The sequence below is a fragment of the Ischnura elegans genome, chromosome 7 (genome assembly GCF_921293095.1).
Source record: "Ischnura elegans chromosome 7, ioIscEleg1.1, whole genome shotgun sequence".
Taxonomy (NCBI): Eukaryota; Metazoa; Arthropoda; class Insecta; order Odonata; family Coenagrionidae; genus Ischnura; species Ischnura elegans.
In genome coordinates this window covers 38639491-38646847 of record NC_060252.1, presented here as the reverse complement: position 1 = coordinate 38646847, position 7357 = coordinate 38639491, and positions in this window count along the sequence as shown.

The following is a 7357-nucleotide window of genomic DNA, read 5'->3' as shown; positions in this document are numbered from 1 at the left end:
AATCGATTACTTCCTAACTTTTTGAACGCTGTTCCTGCAATTGAAAATACTCTATTTTAAAAACGTTGTGAATAATTAGATCGCTTTGCGCTCATTGCAGCCTAGCGGGCATCGTTGGAAACGGAATTAAAAACGACACAAGTGGCAGCAAAAATCAAGCTTCTACGAGGACTCCTCGGTAATAATAGAAGGAGAACGGCTCATGTGGTTTCTGCGGCGGCCAGCCACCTTGTTCCACTGCCGCGAGCATTTTGAGTCCTTCCGTATCCGCCGAGGATGACACGAGACGCGTCACGTGACCAGCGCGCTGCAAGGGCGGCGGCTCTACGACGGGAGAGGGTGAGGACAACAAGGGGAGATGGGATGGGGTGTAGTGCTCCCTTTGGGGAGGGGTGGAGTGAGGAGGGAGGGGAGGGAGTTGTATCATCTGTTGCAAACTGGTCGTGCCTACGCCAGGGTGCGGCACGCGGGGTTTGGTGCAGCCCCTCCTCCCCCTCCCCCCCCCCCACTGCCGCGAGGAAGGCGCAATTTCACGGGAGGATTGCGTATAACTGTTTCGCGGTCTGGAATCTATGGTGGCCTTAACCTCATCATATATTGTCAGGGTTTGCAGCGGTCGCATGAATGGAATTATGCACCTCACCGTGTGTTGTTCCCCGAATTAATTTTTGCATCCATTGGGATGGAGTTGTAATCATCATCATCTTGAGTGAAAAATTCGAACGTTCGATATTCGCACCACTCCAGTTCGCTCTTCTATCGGCCAAACTTATCATATTTACGTTTTTCTTCCCTATGAGGGACTGTGGCGTATTAAGGGGGTGTTGGAGAAGGGGTGCAGCCATCCCCTCCCCTTAATTTCGGATAAATACGAAAAGATCGGTATCCAAGGAAAGTTTAATTTCACCAGCTTTATAAACATTAAAAAATAAGATTGATGAATATATCAAATATACTTATCCACGCATATCAGACCGCAGACGCATTTCACTCAGGGGTATTCCATATCATTAATGCATTTCGGTAAGTTATTACCCGCCCCTCCCCCCCCCCCCCAAACCTACGACCAGGGGCGGTCCAGCCAGGTCGGCTGGCCGGCAATCGTCGAAGGCCCCGAGCTTAGGCGGTCCACATAACGCTTGTGTCTATTATGAAGTGTATATTTATTTATTAAAGTAGTCTACCGATTAAGGTAGGTTTCCATGGAGTACATAAGAGGCATTCTGGGAGCCTGCCTTTCCTTCAAGCGCTTCCCTCTTCAATTCACAGTAACACCTTCTCCCTTTCATTCTATCTAAAAATCCTATTCTCTTCCTTGCCCTCCCTCGTTTACCTAAAATTCTACCCTCTAACACGCCTTCAACATCCAGTACAGTTTCAAGGCTCAACTTCACTTGATAGATAAGAGAACCATAATAAATTATTACGTTTTATAAGCTGTGAAATTTTCTATCCCATTCAAATTAATTTTTCGTACGAAAAAGCCATTTTTATTAACTTCTGTCTACTTTTTAAGAGCCTTAATAGCATCAAAATCTATTTCCTGGCATGAAATTTCCTAAAATCTTTCGGGTGAGACCCTCGAAACCCCCAGTTTAGGGGGGTCCCACCATGAGCCCTAGCCGAGGGCCCCGACTTACCGCAGACCATCCCTGAGTCACATCGCCTCGGCGGCTAGTGTCAAGTTCGAAAAGTAACAAGCGCGATTGGTCCTCTATTTTATTAGGTATGAAAACGCTTTACAACCCTGCAGTTATAAGTTTGCAATATGGGTAACCACAACGTATATATTGAGTTTTTTGACAACGCCGAACAAATACTTTTCTTTCATAAATGAAGTTTAAATAAAAGCGACGAGGTGCTGGATATGGTGGGTGAGGAGAGGCAGCTTTTAGATGAGACAAGGAGGAGACATAAGGTATGGATTGAGGGGGTATTTGGCGAGGAGGGGATGTTGAAGACAGTGTTAGAGAGTAAAATGTTAGGTAAACGAGGGAGAGGAAGGAAGAGAATTGGATTTTTAGATAGAATAAAAGCAGACCACCCCTGGTCGTACATTCGGCGACAATGTACCAATATTTTCAGCTATTACGTCATGTCTTCATTTTTATGGTCGAAATTAAAAGTCGGTGTTAAATTCCCTTGAGACATATTTTCATTTACAAGGTTTTACGTCGATTTTTCATGAGAAGTGGAAATACGGGGTTATTATTATACAACCATCCTTCCTTCACCCTACGAAGATCACGTCCTACTTTACCTAGGACTAACCTTACGCTGTATAAACGTTGTTTCTTGTTTATAGGGCCAAAAGTGTACAACTTATTACCCGTATCATGTCTGAAAGCAAAAAATAATAACGTAATTATGAAAAATATTCAGTCTTGGCTGTTTAGAATGCAAAGTGTGGAGGATTTTTTTCTATGATGTAATACCATGTATGTACTTACTTGTTTCAATTCAAATGTTGTGCTTGCTTCAATTCAAATGTTGTCCTTGCTTCAATTTAAATGTTGTGCTTGCTTCAATTCAAATGTTTATACGTCAGCATGACCCTATGCAAATGATGGTAGCCAAATAACAGGTTGTCCTTAATGGCTACCTAAAGTTACTCCGTTTTATGTATTAATTCTATTCTGTACTTTTATTTTTTGGAGTAATAAACAATTATTATTTTTTTTTATTATTATTATAATTGCATCAATGTACAATTCTTTCTCTTCGTTACTTGCCTTCCTATTTAGGAAACTCTTTCACTTCCTATGACAACGATATAATTTAAAGGTGTTAAAGATGAGGAATATTTTGCCGAACGGATAGATAGTTTTTCCTCGTTCAATAAAGGTCATGATTAAATATAATAATGATAATGACACTGATACAAATTAAGTTATTATCAAGCATTTTTAGCGCGCGACTTAATTTCTATAAGTACATAATCCCTTTATTCCAAAAAGAATAATTTAGCAACGAAACGATGAAATAAAAGAGGCATATAGTCGAACTGATAGATGAAGGCATTCGTTTTTTCCGTTGGAAATACAAAAACTATGATAAAAATTAGGCTATTAGCAAAGCACTTACGACGCGCAACTTATTTTATAATACTTAGTTCATATCATTTTTCACTTATTATAATTATACGATTTTAAACGGATAAAATAAGAGAGATACATTGCCAAAAACATGTAAGAATTTGTTTTCCCTCTAAGAATTAAGGTCAGTTGTAAAAATTGGGCTATATTCAAAGCACTCAGAACGCACACTTACCTTCCAGTAATATGTATTCAAAGCAAAGAATAACGGTAATCTAACACCCCTCGCTACATTATTTTGGAAGCTTGCGATGTAGTATGTTGGAGCAGATAATATTGTTTCAGGTGAAATTAACTCCATGCTACGTCTATAATCTCTTACTGTATTATGTATCCTTGAAATGTTACGTACTTGATTAGATAATCGCAAGTTGATATTCCTCGCTTATTACACGTATCGTGGAATTTAACCATTGACAAATATTCTTGATTCATTTCCTCCTTTTTACTATCACATTGTTTGCTGTTGAAAATATTAAAGAATTCTTTGATGATTGCACGTGATTGTTCCTTGGTTAATTTTGCACGTACAAATGGAAACAAATCCTCCAAACTTTCGCTCGATAAATTTAGAAACATATGGCAAACAGTATTTTTTGACTTTGCGTTATCGCTACGTATTTTATGGACATCTTAAATTTAGCAACGCACCGTTGAAAGTTTGCTAAGCGTTGTGCATTTTGCTGATCACATTGGCCTTTCTCCCTTTCCACATCGAATTCCTTCTTCAACTACGAACAAGGTTTAGTTATTGTTATTCATTATTTTGCTTGCATAGGTAGCATGCTCTCGTAAAAATACATGCATTCAGATTCTTTTCAAAATGCACTCTTACTAATGTAAAATTGGTTTTTCCACTTGTTGTTGCTACATGCCTGAAAACCATTCCCATTTTTACGCATTACTTGGTGAGTTTTTTGAGGTTATAACCAAATTGAAGGTTTGGATTACGTATTCTGTACCTCGAGGGTGTTATGTCTTTGAAGAACAGTCCATTTTTTCCAAGGAAAATATCAGGCTTATCGCCTTAAATAATTTTGAAGAGTAGCTGGGTCGCAGGTGAATCATTACGCATCCAGGCACGGCATTTCGAGCGAATCAAGGGAGGGATCGATGGATGACCGCGGTTCTGTGCTCTATCGTTCGAAATCTCAATATCCTCTCCATTCTTCCCGCCCGTCCAGAACTGAATGCGACGAGAGTTGTTGGGAATGAGCGTGAAATCCTATTTCGGTCCCCTCCTAGCTGCAAGATGACAGTTCCGGCCTCTGGTGAAAGCAAACGATGCCACGTAATTAGGTCGGCTACCCAGAGGCGAGCGGTTGGCTGCCCGAGCGAGTGTATTGAGGCGTCATCTCAAAGGCGTCCTAGCAGCGGGAGCGTGGTGTTTGCTTCGGTTGCGACGCAACACGAACAATTAACATTCCTTGCTGATGGTTTTTTGAATTGAAAGGAAATTAATAGTCCTTGCTGATGTAGAAAATGAGTTTATGCTTGTATCTTAACTGATAATATTTAAAATATCTTCTGATTTTCTCTGTGGTAGGTCGCTATTTTTTACAAGATAATAATTAGCTATAACATTCAATGCACTATAAAAGTACCCAGGTTAGATATCTGAAAAATGCGGAATTAGTGACTAAAAACTGATAGCAGAATTACAAAGGAAGACATGGGCGCAGCTATGACTTAAGGCTGAGGGGGGGTTAGGTGCAGCTAATACCGGGGGTATGGAATGGGGGTATGAATACCCACCAGGATAAACGGTAGGTGCGAGATAGAATTTTAGGTGAGAGAATTTTAAGATAAATGGTTCAAAATGGTGAGTTTTACGGCTTTCTGAGGGATATTTTGTAAATTCTTACACTATTCTATTAGTAATATCAATCCAATGAAAAAAATGGATTAACCTTAAAATTTCCCTGAGCTCTGGGGGGGTTTTATCCCCCAAAAACCCACCCTCGCTGCGCCACTGAAGGAAGGGTCTATTGTAAAATATCTTAATTCAATTATATAGGTTGAACATAATAGCAGAAAAAACAAAATGTAAGAATATATAAAACAACCGTATATAGTGTGATCTCATATGGAAATAAAGTATGCGAAATTGAGAAAAAGAATGGTAATAGATTATCGTCGATTGAGGTTTCATGAGAAGGAGTGCAGAAAGGTTAAACTCGCAAAATTTAGGAATGAAATGATTGAATGAGAAAAGGATAAAGTCTACGTGGTAGGAAGAAAACAACTAATCTGGTTTGACCACGTTAATATGATGGATAATACCAGATGGTTCAAGCAAATATTGGAATAGAGATTATCAGAAAAACTGCAAGACCAAGAGAGAATTGGAGGCAGGGAATAAAGATAGCAATGGAAAAAGGAATGAGGAGAGTGCTGTGGCCGAGAAATTGGAAATTGAATGATGGAGAATGATGGCAGTCGTAAAAAACCAATATGCATGTTTCGTGAAAGATTCGGTTTTCATAACAACCACCTTAAGAGCTTCAGAATAGTTTCTTTCTTCCTACTATTGAAATTGTTGGATTAATTTCTCTTTCATCGCCAAAATTCGAGCTAAATAAATGATACTTAATTACATATTTAATTTTTTTTTAATTGTTGACCATCTATGAAATAACTAGATTCCTTGAAGATTTTTACTCCACGTTAAATTGATTGGCGCAGGACAGTTTTTTATATCAGTGAGGCGGAAGTAAAAGTATTTTGAAATTTTATGTTTAATCGTCATGAATGAATAGATGTCTTCCTAATTACAATGAAGCAGCAAGTTTTTTTACATGTTTAGATAATAGGCATCTTACTAGTGACAATTATTATTATTTGAATTTAACTTTAAATCTGAGGGATACGTTTGCAAATGTGTATAAAATACGAGGTTATTATTTCAAAAACCGACATTATTCTAATAATAATTAATCTGTTATTCCGTTTACGATTTCGTAAGTAGCTACTTGTCACGGGTTCTCAAGTACTGCTCATATAATTGCTCTGGTTAAAGGAATATTTATCCATTTTTTGGTTTGGGAATAATGAAGACTTGTACATGGAAAGAGAAATTATAATCATTAGTTCTTGACGGTGACTCTGTACGGATGCACCACTGTCTTGTCCGCGGTTCTTATGAGACTTATCGAACTGACAAAATTATTTGATAAACTTATAATATTAGTTGATTTTTGGGCTGAATTATTTATTTAATTTCTGCATTAATATCTGAGATTTATTTTATATTTTCCACTGGAATTTATAGTATTTTTGTGAATTATCGGTAGAAAGTTTGTGAAGAGATATTAATCTGGATGAAATCACTAATTTCACATTACCGCTTTACCTCTAGCTCCTTTAAAACACTTTTTGGTGGTATCTCTGAAATAAACAAACGCTTTATTATGTCCATCAAGACCTGCGGTCTTGAAAATGATTAACGTTATTGCTGCAGTTTCGCGGTGCTCTGTGGGAAACTTTGTCTGCGATGATTGATTTTTACATAACAGGCTTTAACTCTCTCTGATAAGCTATCTTGTGCCAATATTTGGCTAAACTGAAGGAGATAACGCTGAATATTACTGCTGGAGTGGTTTTTTATACATGTTTTCGAGCCGAAGCTAACTTTTTTGGGATGCACGTACATGAGATTTTATTATTCTCTATACGTTATATCAATTATATACTTCAGAAAGGTGTTTTTACTGCCGCTTATTCCTTTAGTTTCCTCCCAGCCGCTTCTTGTCAACGGATAGCCATTCCCCTGAAAAAGTTGCAATCCCCATAAAGTAAATTACAACAATTATATTGGAGAAGTAGGAAATCTGTAATTATGGATAAAATTTTCCGCTATTGGGATCACAACTCTTTCCGCAATTAATTTGATGACACATTAAATTGATATCCAACAACATTTCAGAATTAATGAACATTACATAGTCGAATTGTTTCAAGTTTCATTTCCATCAAAAAATGTTTAGTGGATATTTCCCACGGTGCTCGCCTAATACCTCCGGCGTTTAATTATCGATTAATTTTTTTAAATTGACTTCGAAAGTATAACTCATTTCACTTCCAAATTTGTGATTGCATAAGTGGACTTTAAAATCCAGTGATTTAGCTCTATCGTCATTCATCCATATACTCTATTTTTTGTTATATTTCTCTATGGTTTCTGGAATTTGACATTTAGGGAGAGAATCAGTATGGTTGTCGATAGAGTTGGTCCTTCAAAGGAAGAGGTACTTTTCAAAAAC